This window comes from Carassius carassius, chromosome 48 (genome assembly GCF_963082965.1).
Source record: "Carassius carassius chromosome 48, fCarCar2.1, whole genome shotgun sequence".
Classification (NCBI taxonomy): Eukaryota; Metazoa; Chordata; class Actinopteri; order Cypriniformes; family Cyprinidae; genus Carassius; species Carassius carassius.
In genome coordinates, this window is record NC_081802.1 from 20315752 (window position 1) to 20328053 (window position 12302).

The window sequence follows — 12302 nt, forward strand, 5'->3', positions numbered from 1 at the left end:
TCAAAGTTGTCGATGTAGCTCGAAATATATAATTGGAAGCGCTTCTCCTTCTTACTGTTGGGTGTGACAGCAGACTGCCTCACAATACGATTAGCATCATTCACGTTAATCGCGGGAAGCTCTTGTAAACAGTGAGTGTAATTTGCCATAATCTCCACCGAATACTTCACACAGACGCAACACCGGATGTAGATGAGCGGGCTGAGACAAAATGCGTAAGAAATCGTGCATGGAGTCTATTGGAATCTTATCTTCTTTTGGCTCCCTCTACCAGCTATTGGCCAAGGTCAATGTTGGGAATAAAAACTCCCCCGGAGGAGCACTGCAGTGAGGCACTCTAGCGTTCCTCCCCCCTCTTCCACAGACACCTGCTGATTGTTGACTCTGTCTACGACCTGACCAAGGCTGTCTCTATGGCAACTTGCTGTGATGCTATCACAATCTGCGGACTGAGGCACCTAGATTGGATCGCAACTCTCCAGGCCTACAAATACACAAACTCTTACATACATACACAAACACACACACACACACATATGTACATATATACAGATATGCATTCGTCTGCGTCTCTTCTTCTTCAATTCCATGTCTTCCTGTCCTGTCTACCCCTTGTCATATTGTATGTATTTATGTATGTATGGACAGGCTGATGGCTAATTTCGCTGGTACTAGTGACTACTAGGACTACTACAACTCTCAGATTCCATCAAAAATATCTTAAATTGTGTTCCAAAGATGAACAAACTTCTTATGGGTTTGAAACTACATGAGTGTGAGAATTTAATGACAGAGTTCATTTTTGGGTGAACTAACCCTTTAATAGTAAGATGTCATTATGTTTCTGTCTTGCTGCCAGCCAATCACTGCACTGTTCATGGTTTCAAGTAAGCTTGTTTGAAGAACCAAATTAGCCAGAGATCAGTTATCATGACTGAAAGATCTGGCATCTGTCAAATCATCTCGGATGTGTTAAGTGAGAACTGCTGGTTAGCTGGACCAGTGCGCTATGATTAGCGAATCGCTTAGAGTGTGTTTCGGAAATGTCATGTTTCTTTCCATATCCGCGAGTTTCAGCTGTGAATAATAACAATGGTGTTCATTTTTACCTGATTCAGTCCCTGAGAATGTTTCCGAACGAGAGAATAGTGCAGAACCTTTGCAAGAAAACTGACAACAATAATATGTGATCATTGTATAGTATTATTTAATTACAACAGTAAAACTGCAAGTATACAGAGGAAACTTGTAAAAAATTGATACAAAGACGATAATTAAATGGATACATAGACAGCAGTTTGTAGGGTTTGCCACCACCTCGGGGGAAGTGTGTATGGTCCAGACACAAGATGGCAACCAATATTATGGGAAGCGAGGGGACTATGGAAGGTCACAAGTTTTCCATAAGATCCTTAGGCCAACAATTTTCTTGATTTCTTCACAGTAATCCTGATGGTCCCACTAATGCTTGATTGAAAGTGCTTGACAAACTGTAATGGGAAATAAGTATGGTAACATCTGGTAATTTACAGCCATAATAAAACAACAGCTTCTCCATCTAATTATTCTGCTGTCAGCCAACTCTTCCTCAAATGTCACATTCTAAACAGAGAGTTGTCTGCCATTACATTTAAATAATTGCATGCTTGATGCATGTTTTGTTGTTAATTCTTCAACAGTTCGGCAACAACGTAATGCTTACAATTACACAAAAAAAAGAGAGAATAAAATTAACAAAATAATAGCTCACCTTTTCAATGTATGTAATGATTTCATCATTGTTCAGCTCAACAAAGCATCTCAATCTAAAAGTTGCATGAGCTAATGCTGTCCTATCTGTTAAATGAAAGCTCATATTAGATTCATATTAGATAAGGTGAATAAAACTCCAATTTAATAACAAAATCTGAATGGTGATAAATAAAAATGTATGAACAGGCAAAATAAAATAGCTTTTTTACTTTGTGGGACAGAATCTGGAGATGAAGATGTAAACTGACTTGCTGGTTGAGTTGAAGATTGAGCAGTCATTTGAGAAGAAGATGTTGGTATTCGAGTAGATGTTAATGCAGCTGATATCGATGTTGATGTAGTTGATGGTGCAATTGTTGTTGATGACAGAGTGGTTGATGTTAGTACAGATGAACCTAAAGTTGGTGTAGGAGGTCTTGATTGAGTTGTAGATGATGGTTCAGTGACTGCTGAGCGAGATGTAGACAGTGGGGCAAGGGTTGTTATCGATGATCGAGCTGTAGATGTTGTTGTAGCTGATATACATGTTGGTGCAGGATTTTTTGTTAATCGAGCCATAGATGCCACTGTAGCTATTATGCATGTTAGTGCAGGGGCTGTTGAATTTATTGATTGAGCTGTAGATGTTTCTGCAGCTAGTGAGGTAGAAGAAAATAACATCAGTAGATGAGACAGAAGAAAAGCATCTATAGATGGCAGGCAACAGTGACCTATAGTATAAAAAAAAGAAAAAATGGAAGAAAGGATAGTGAGGGATATAGCCACTTAAAACAAACAAACAGGCATGAGCTCCTCAACTTCAGTTAATAAAACAGAGTAATGTCAGTGGGAAAAGAAGTCCTTCTTCAATACACAAGACATCTGCTATCATAGAGGCATCCTATAGATAGATAGATTGATAGATAGATAGATAGATAGATAGATAGATAGATAGATAGATAGATAGATAGATAGATAGATAGATAGATAGATAGATAGATAGATACACACACAAATACATATACACTGAAAAAATGGCAATGGGCAGATTGTTGAATTTGCACAAATGCATTTCGTATTTCCTACATGATTATTTTATGTTTCTCATCTAAACATATTTTAGTCTTGTGCCATTCATTTAATGCTGAAGGATGTTCAACCTTTTAGAAATAATCATGTTTAAATGAAAGAAATTAGTTATGTTTTCTCTGGAAGCTCCGCCCCCTGCGAACACGTCACGCAAAGGTAACTGCTCTGCTGCTTGCCAGTCCACCATTTTCTCTCTCGATTTGGAAGGTGGAATCTGCAAGTTATCGTGGTGGAACGTTAAACCCTGAAGGTAATTAATATTTTGAACTGAAATGTCATTGAGAAACAGTTAGTAGTCCGTTTGAACGTATTTTCACTTGGGTAAACGTTTTTATGTAGTTACCTTACTGATTTTATGGAAAGGCAAAAGTTAGTGCGAATGTTAAACGCTGGTTCGCGTTAACGGTAACAGCAACCCCTGTTTTACATCATGACTTGTATGAACGTTTTTCAAATTGTGCAAGTTACAGTCCTTAAGGCATATGTTTTCGTTTTTTATTCTGTGTATGACAACTAATTCGCGTCAGGGAGGGATGGCGCCAAATACTTTTGGGTGGGGGAGGGAGGGGATACTTACAGAACGTTAAAAGGCCGTCTGGCTGAACTGTATAATATTTTAAACTTGATCAAAAAAGAAAATAATTGTTATTCTCCGTTTATTGCGAATTCTCCTTCAAAGCAAGTAATTTCACTTGACGCCTTAATTGCAACGAATGGAAAAATCCTGTCAGGGAGTGAGTTGAGCCAAAGGGGTGGGGGAGGGGATGTTACAGAACGTAATCGACTTAAATTGGGAAATACTGAAATCTCATAAAATGCATTCCACACTCAAATTTATTGTCATATTTCAAATCCTCACAAAAAATCTTACATGGTCTTAAAATTGTGTTTTATGCTGGGAAAAAAAAGTAAAATGTAAAAAAAAAAAATGCTTCAGGTTGGCCCAACCAATACCCATGCGTGACTCAGGACACTGTTTCTATGGCAAATGAAGCCTCTAGCTCCAGTTGCAGTGACATGCTTGGCTCTCTAATGCTGCCTTCACGTGCTATCCAAATTGAAATAAATAATAATAATCATAATTTTGTGTGTCACATCTATGTGTGTGCGCCTCTGCGGCTGTGCGCGCGAGTATTAAATTCTCTTTTGCCTCTTCCAGCCCAGGAAGGGTTTAAAATCTATTGAATGTGTAAACTATCAAAACAAAACTATGGCGGTTAAAATTGCAATTAATCCGCAAATCACATGCCTGCCGAAAGCCTAGTCAGTACGAATCACGGATAGACTACGATCTGTTAAAAACATTAACTACTGTTCACTAATGAAAGCTCATTTTAAGACTTATTGTTAACACTGTTACAATAAGAATTTATCAGTTTTTTTTTTTAAGTTAAGAAGGAAATTGCTCAATTCTCTAAAATCCTTAACTAGCCTACCTCTGGGGAGATGTTATTGCTTTAAAACTAATGCATTATTTTTTATATTTTACAGAGATCAGATTCATCTAGTCAAGTGCAATTTGACTGGCAAATGCTCTATAGAAGTGGTGAGTATTTTTGTAAATCTACTGCAAGTATATTTGATTGCTTTTTTCTATTTTCAGTATTTCTCTCTATTAGGGCTGGGTAAAAAATATCGATTTCTTGATTTTAATTGATTCTAATTTTTACGAACCGATATCGATTCCTAAATACCAGGATTCCTGTTTTCAGTTGACGAATGAATGGAACATTGTAGCGCACATCGCATCCAATAACTCACAATAATCTTTGTGCTTTGTTATTATTGATATAAAAAAAAAAGTCTCAGATTTCAAATACGTCCGTCTTCTTACGAAATTCAAAAACATAAATACAGTTTTGGTGCTGTGGCGTGAGATCACTCAGCTCAAGAGAAGCACATGATCTTCTCTTCCTCAATAATACCAGTTACAGCGCGAAATAAACATGAATGAGCATTAGGACTGTCAACGAATATTCTAAATTTGAATATATATTCGAATAGTTTTAAAAAACTGAATTTCAAAGGTGAAAATTAATATTTGAATGTGGAAAAACACGCCCGCGGTAGCAGAGGCGCAGCTGTGAGTGGGCGTGCTGCATGAAGCCTTGTTTATATTTTCGCCTGGCACCGCAGCCCGAGCCTCCGCTGACTGCGCGTGCATTTCCCCAAACGGACAAGGCATTGACACGCTCGCCATTGTACTATTCTTTGAAACGACAGGGGGCAACTCAAGTAATTGTCCTCTAAACCACCAGGAATCAGCGGTGCGGTGAGAAGTAAGAACACGCGTGACAATGTTTATTTTAGTACATCCACAAATATCACACTAGAAAAGAATCGTGCAAAAGTAAAACCCAGTAAACCTTGAGATTATTAGTAGAACAAAATATATGGATATGAGAACATGTACAGCTAATAACAATCTGTTAAATGTTTTCTTATTTCACTAAACATTTCGTTAAGTTTCGTGAACGTTTTTATTAATATGTTAATTAAAAAGGCTTATAATGCTATTGTAGGCTCATTTTTGTAAATATAAGCAACTGATTTAGATGTGCAAACTGGGTGCCGGTGTGATGAGATTTACTAATATCCGTCTGCTCGGGCAGATTCGGCTCAAAGTTGTGCATCTTCGGATGCGGAGGCGCGCGCGCTGTTACACACACACAAAAACAAACGGCCACACTGCAATGACGTCATTTTCGCGCTCATGCGGACATGGACATTGTGTGCCAGAAAATGAACCAGCATGGCTTGTATTGATGGATTTAAAAGATATTGTTGAGCTAGTAGTTGCTCCTGTGCATAACGATGAATCCATCTCATACCTTGAAAGTAAAATAGTGGAACACCGACAGAGGTACTTAGAGCTGTTCCCTGATGTGAGACTTCTACCAAAACACCACTATCTTGAACACTACCCTCAGATGTTAAGGTATTTTGGCCCTCTAACGGCTGTCTGGACAATGCGATTCGAAGCCAAGCATGGTTTCTTTAAGAAGATTGTGAAACACACCAGTTGCTTCAAGAATATACCTTTGACTTTGGCTTCAAAACATCAGCTGATGATCGCTTTCCACATCAACTCACCATCCTATGGTAAATCTAGCCTAGATGTACCTAATGTGTCCACAGTCCCAGTTGATGTGCTGAAAGATGAAGTGGCTTTGGCTATTAAGTCTAAATGCCCTAATACATGTGAAGTGCATCTTGCAAAGAATGCAAAAATTTGTGGCATAACCTACAGCAAAGGTATGATAGTTGCTCATGGATCAGCAAGTGGCTTAGCGGAATTTGCTGAAATTATTCAGATGTGTATCATCAATGAGAACTTGTTCTTCATCGTGAAAGTGCTGTTGGGGTGGTACAATGAACACTATAGAGCCTTTGAACTGAACCTGTCGCCTTCAAGAGAAGTCAAGCTTTTGGCACTCAGTGAACTCACTGACACCTATCGATTGGCCGATTACATGGTGGGATCAGACCGTATGGTGACCTTGAAAAGGCATATCCTCTTAAAAGGTTGGTTAATTAACCTAGTGGCAATTAATTTGTTTTCATGTATTTTTGGTATATGCATGCAATATGTTGGTTAAGTTTGGCCTTGAAGAGATACAAAGTCATAGTGTGCATGCTGACAACTAATTTCAAGGGCTCTGTCTTAGTCTGTCATTGACTTGCTAGACTTGTATGAGCATGCCACTTTATATTCTCAGTATATTTGTTGTTGCATATTGAATTTAGGAGTTATTGTGTAACAAATCAATTTAACTTTAATTTACTAACTTCCATGTGGGCCATGTTTTTTGTCTTTTTCAGGCACCAATGTAAATTTTCAGGTTGAATTTGAAATGATGTAGAGCTACAACTAGTCATCTGTTTGGATGTAAATGGTATTGTTTTAATGGTTTTAAGAAAGAAAAAAAAAGATATAGGGGTTTTCCCCCACAATATTTGACCTCTTTGGTAGTAAACAACAAATTGGTAAAATAATAATCAGTTTAATTGATAATGAAAATAATCATTAGTTGCAGTCCTAAAATTATTACTGTTTGATTTCCCGTTCTATATAGCTTAGTTATTTGAATTGACAAACCTGCTATCTCTACATACATGTTAACATTAGAAGAAAAAATGAAGATCAACAAATTAATAGGCCTTTATCACAGTGTGCGTCGTCACTTCCAACGGCGAATAGTAGCGTAAACCGACTTACGGTCTAGTCGCAATGTAGCAATGGCAGCGAGTACAGTGAGGAATTGTTGTTGCATTCCTAAATGTTGTAATAGTTTGTTTTCGGTTGCGGGCAACACTTCACAGAATCCGACTTACGATTGGCTGTTGACGAGTAGTCAGATTTTGTGAAGTGTTGCCCGCATACGTACTCCCTTTTAAAACTGCAAAACGTTTGCCTTCATCCCGCCGAATAGCATGAATCCACATTTTCTTCGCTTTTTCATCAGTCGGAAAAGAATGCAAACTGAGATATGGCTGTTTTGTAGAACTATTACAACATTTAGGAACACAACAATTCCTCGCTGTGCTCGCCACCATTGCTACAGACTAGACCAGAAGTCCGTTTACCCTACTATTCGCCATTGGAAGTGACGACACATGCACTGTGATAAATATATATATATATATGCAAAAAAAAAAATTTAAAACCTAAATCTTTTTCCATCTTCACAGATTGAGACAGACAATGACGGCCCCAGCCATTCTTAAAGTGATCCTTGGAGACAACAGCAGTCAAAGAATGAACTTTCAAAATGGACTTCCAGGTTCTCTCAGTGAACTTGTTACAGAGGTACAAAGACAATGTGGCGTTAAAACTAACTTTAGGCTTCAGTTTATGGATGCACTATTTGGAAACGAGTTCATGAACCTCATTTCAATTGATGAAGTTCAGGACAGAGGAACAATCAGAATTATTCCCATGACAGAGGCCTCAGCTCCACAGTGTGCTGATATCCCTTCAACTTCAGAGACTGCTTTCTGCCATCCCTCTTTGGATGAATCCTTATCCATGTCTAGTATGTGCCTTGAAACTGACACACTCTCCACAACAGAGTTAGAGACATCCAGTTCTAGACAATTTTGGCCCACTGTCTTCCGTGTCCCTCAGTTGTCCTTTGATGCAGAGCTGAAACTTGAGCGAGGCAATGCAGCATACAAAGAGAAGGGTACATTTCTTATTCCCGATCCTAAACTGAAGTCGAACATTCTTGAAGGCCTGGTTCAAGAAATTGTGAAATATAAAGTTTATGTCACTGATAAAGAGTTTAACGCCGTTGGGGAGGCCCTCACCTCGAAACATCCTTGTTTAACCGAAAAAGGCTCCCTGACAGGATATGCTGGTTGGAAAGCTAGCTTAAAGAATAAACTTGCAATTTACCGCACTCACTTGAGGAAACTGGGATGCCCTGAGGTAGTTGTAAACTCTGTTAAGCATAAGCCAGAGGGCAAAACAAGTGCTGCTTCTGCCATCAAAAGACCACGGCGATCGGAAGTTAACTACTGCCCCCCTCATCCCACTGGAGAATCTGATGAGAGCCTTGAGAATCTGAGAGTGGCGCTTCTTTCAGATGTGAAGAAAACCAACAACAGGAAGGTGATTGGGATAAAAATGGACAAGACATTTTCATGTAGAAGATTTGAGGTGGTTCGTGACACACCCATGATCCAAGACTTCAGGGCAAGATGGCCAGCTCTTTTTGATGTAAGCGAGGTATGTCTTTAATGAAAACTGTTAATGCTAATAGTTTTTAACCCTTTTTCAGTGTATAGCTTTACAAATTGCGTTTCAACTGTATTTTGAAATGCATTTATTTATTTATTCTCTTTTCAGATAAATGCTGAATTTAAGCGTATTACCACCATATCCCTACAGTCCAGATTTTTGTCACAAATCGATTTGCTGTCTGACAAACTTCTAAAAGTCTTTCAAAAGCGAGGAGGGCAGATGGGAAGAAGATTGCAGACCATCATGGAACCCATGGCTCAAGTATGTCAGGATTTGGTTTGTGTATACACATTTTATTGGGGAAAACACTGATATATAATAGAGAACTGGGGCTGGTTGCACCATCTGGATGCACACCCAGTTGTAAGACTAGGTTGTACGTAAAAGCATATTAAGTCAGTTGGGAATAGCAATATGGCCACTCGAACACTTCGGGTGGCTTAACCTCGTGCTTTTTTTGAGTTTAGGATTCCATGAGCAATCCAGTCATTTATATAGATCAGTGGGGGTAAAAATGTATTAAAAAAACCTCTGCTCTGCTTGTCACCCATGGCCAGGATGATGATGTCGATATAGGCCGAGAGTGTATTATCAAGGGGCTCTGCGTATACCTCAACGAGGACCCAGACAATTTAGTGAAAGAGTATGTGGTAAGTTCAATTTATCTTAAAAAAAAAAAAAGCTCATTAATCAACCTGCTAGTTAGATAATTGATCAGTCCCTTTCACAGGATTTTTTTTTCACGGTTTAAAATGACTGAATTTGCTGTGAAAATATACCACAGATAACACGTTATTACTTTTATTAACCATTGCAAGTAGGGATGTTCCGATCAGGATTAATAAGTTATACTTAAGTGCTCTGTTGAATGTCAATGCTCTGTTTTTTTTTTTTCCTCAAACAAGTAATACTACATTTTATTTACAGTAATGCTATAGATTGTGGTTTTAATTGAGAATCAAATAAAAAAGCACTACAAATATTTTTACAATTTAATAGGCCTTTAAAAACAGGCCTTATGGAGAACACTATCCATATTATGATTAGGGCTTTGACTTTTGCCCAAAAATCATATTCGAAGTTCGTTTGTATATTAAAACGAATATCCGAATATATTTGAATATTTATTAATAATATTTTGACCATTAAAATGCCTTCTAACACAGTCACGACTGTTTTTTTTATTTATTTTGATAAAAAATCAGACCCTGGATTAAACACAAACAGTATGCTTTCGACAGGTTTTATCCACTATTCTTATCAAAAATAAATAAAATAAGCCAGTCAGGCTAAGTAGGCTACTGAAAAGACAAAATAAATAAAGTTATGTCCTATTCGGTAGACCTCAAAACAAGCACATCCCACCAGCCATTATGGCCCATTAACAGATTGTTTCCCTCACATATTCTACCAGCCAGCCATTACCATAGAGGCCATTACTGACACATTGTTCAGCGATCTGACAGCAATTACCAAGAGTAGATTTCGAACTCCTCGTCAGACGCGATTGTCGTAGGCGCTGGTGCGCGACCATTGTTTGTTTTTTTATATATATATATATATATATATATATATATATATATACAAAATAGGCGCTAATGTCTCGTCTGTTTGTGGAGGTGCGCGCCATAGACGGTGCGCGCCGCAGTCTGCAGATCTAGGCGAAAGTATAAACAAGGCTTCACGTCACCTACTGGAGCCCAGATGGCCAATAATAGCCTTGCTAATGAGCTCGCGATTCACAACTTCACCATGCGTGAAAAAGCCTCGCAATCTGAATCGAAAACAACGTTTACAAGCAAACACATTTACATAAAATAATGCCCATAAAAGGTTTGAATATTAAAGGCTGCCTAATATTCGTTCAAATATCATAATTTTTTTAAATATTCGAATTATATTCGAATAACGAAGTTCGAAGTCTAAGCCCCAATTAGGATACTCTGGCTTATTAAAGAGCCTACAAGATTTAATGTTAAGCTGAACTAGGGGTGTGCAATATGACAATTTTTGATCGTGGATGATTAAAATGTCTCCACAATCTGCTTCTGAAGAAATATCGTAGTGTCGTGCATGCTGGCGCCTCTGTCCCAACATACTGAACAACACAACGTATATTCACATTAAATGTTAACGCAGAGGAACGGGACACTGCAGTTCACAAAAGTTCATAATTTGCATGTGCTTTAATGCCTTGTCAGTTAAACATTTAATTTGCGCACTGATGCACTGTTCTAACGTGTGAAGCTCACGCACTAAAAGCCTGTCTAATAGCGCCTGGATACTTGACTAAGTTATCTTTCGAGTCTTTATTGTGCTAATACGGTCAAATACACACAAGGTTAGTTCAATTGCATCCTCAATTTTCAATTTTACTTCACAAAGTGATTTGTGTGTGCTTGTGTTCACCTGTTCAGGAAGTTGCAGTGACATAGACAGGTACATTGCAGTTTAAGTTTCAAGGGTGTAAAGCCTGTTTATGCCATTAGGAAATTAAATTTGGTCAAATAAATGTTGTTTTAAAATAAATTTTCGTTTAAAAACAGTGCTCATTCATCAGTGTATTACGTTACCATTAGAGATGCACACAAAGGTTGAATTTCGAGGTATGTCCCTCTTTGGCCATTCGAACGATTCACTCGTATGTATTTTAAATGGCAACTTATACGTTTACGAGAATACTTAATTAGTTGTTTGAAGTGATTACACATTAATGAGAACAATTTTGGAAGAACAAAGTTTTTTTGGCAAAAAAAAATCAACTTAAACTATTACACATTGTTGCTTTAATTACTCGCGTCTCAACTCCCTCTGCTATTGTATGCTACCGCGACAAAGCACGTCGGTACATTATTATTGGTTATGGTCTGTTACTGAACTGATACCAAATCGTCCTTGTCTGCATCGCGATGCATCGTAGAAACAATTAATTTCGACACCCCTATTGCATATGGACGTATATTTTGAGAATTATTCCACATCGTCAAATAGCATGTTTTATTAAGTTAGGTGCAAAAGATACTAATAAAGTTTCAGAAAGGACAGATCCAACAAACCATTCTGTGATTATCCATCTGCCTGCGGTAAGGTTGCTGACCACTGCACAATTGGATATCTTGGATCTAAACTTGTAGGACTACCATCCACAATCCTAGAACTGAGGTCTATCAGTAATCTGTAATCAGTCATCTGTCTTTCTTGGTCTTGTATGGTTATGAACAAGTTCAAATTTTTCATGATATCTACATTATTAAATTATTGAAATTGCATTTGTTTGAATGTTACTAGAGCAGTGCCCGGTGTTCTGTCGAATCTTATTTTGTCTGTGCATTCTGCAGGATGGTGACGAAGACTTCCAAAAATCAACAGAGGAGACCACAGTGGGAATATACATTCTCAAATTGCGTGACAGATCAGACGACATCGGGATTGTCCTGGAAGGCCAGAACATCTTACAAGGCTTAGACAACTTTGCATTAGCTACAGCAATGCTTTTTGGCCTTATGTATGCCTTGAATCTGAACTACCCACCTGAAATGAAAAGTACATTTGAGGTACTGCAGAAGATAGTCATGGAGCTGGATGGCTCCACTCTATCTAAGAAAGCACAAGTTCTCAGAAACAGACTCTATGAGTGAGCTGTTTCCATGGTCTATTGGTTAAAAGGACACTCTGATAGGAGTCAAGGTATGCTTTTGACTACTTGATACTGTTCACTTCTGTAGGACATACATAA

General features: G+C 38.1%; 1 long non-coding RNA gene across 1 annotated transcript; it reads right to left on the minus strand.

The window, feature by feature from the left end:
* Nucleotides 1–1389: 1389 nt before the first annotated feature.
* On the minus strand, nucleotides 1390–2477 carry LOC132131887 (uncharacterized). The gene is made up of 3 exons (XR_009428965.1): nucleotides 2001–2477; nucleotides 1751–1836; nucleotides 1390–1490 (listed from the first exon to the last, which is right to left on the minus strand). It is a non-coding gene; the product is annotated as an uncharacterized LOC132131887 (long non-coding RNA).
* Nucleotides 2478–12302: the final 9825 nt, after the last annotated feature.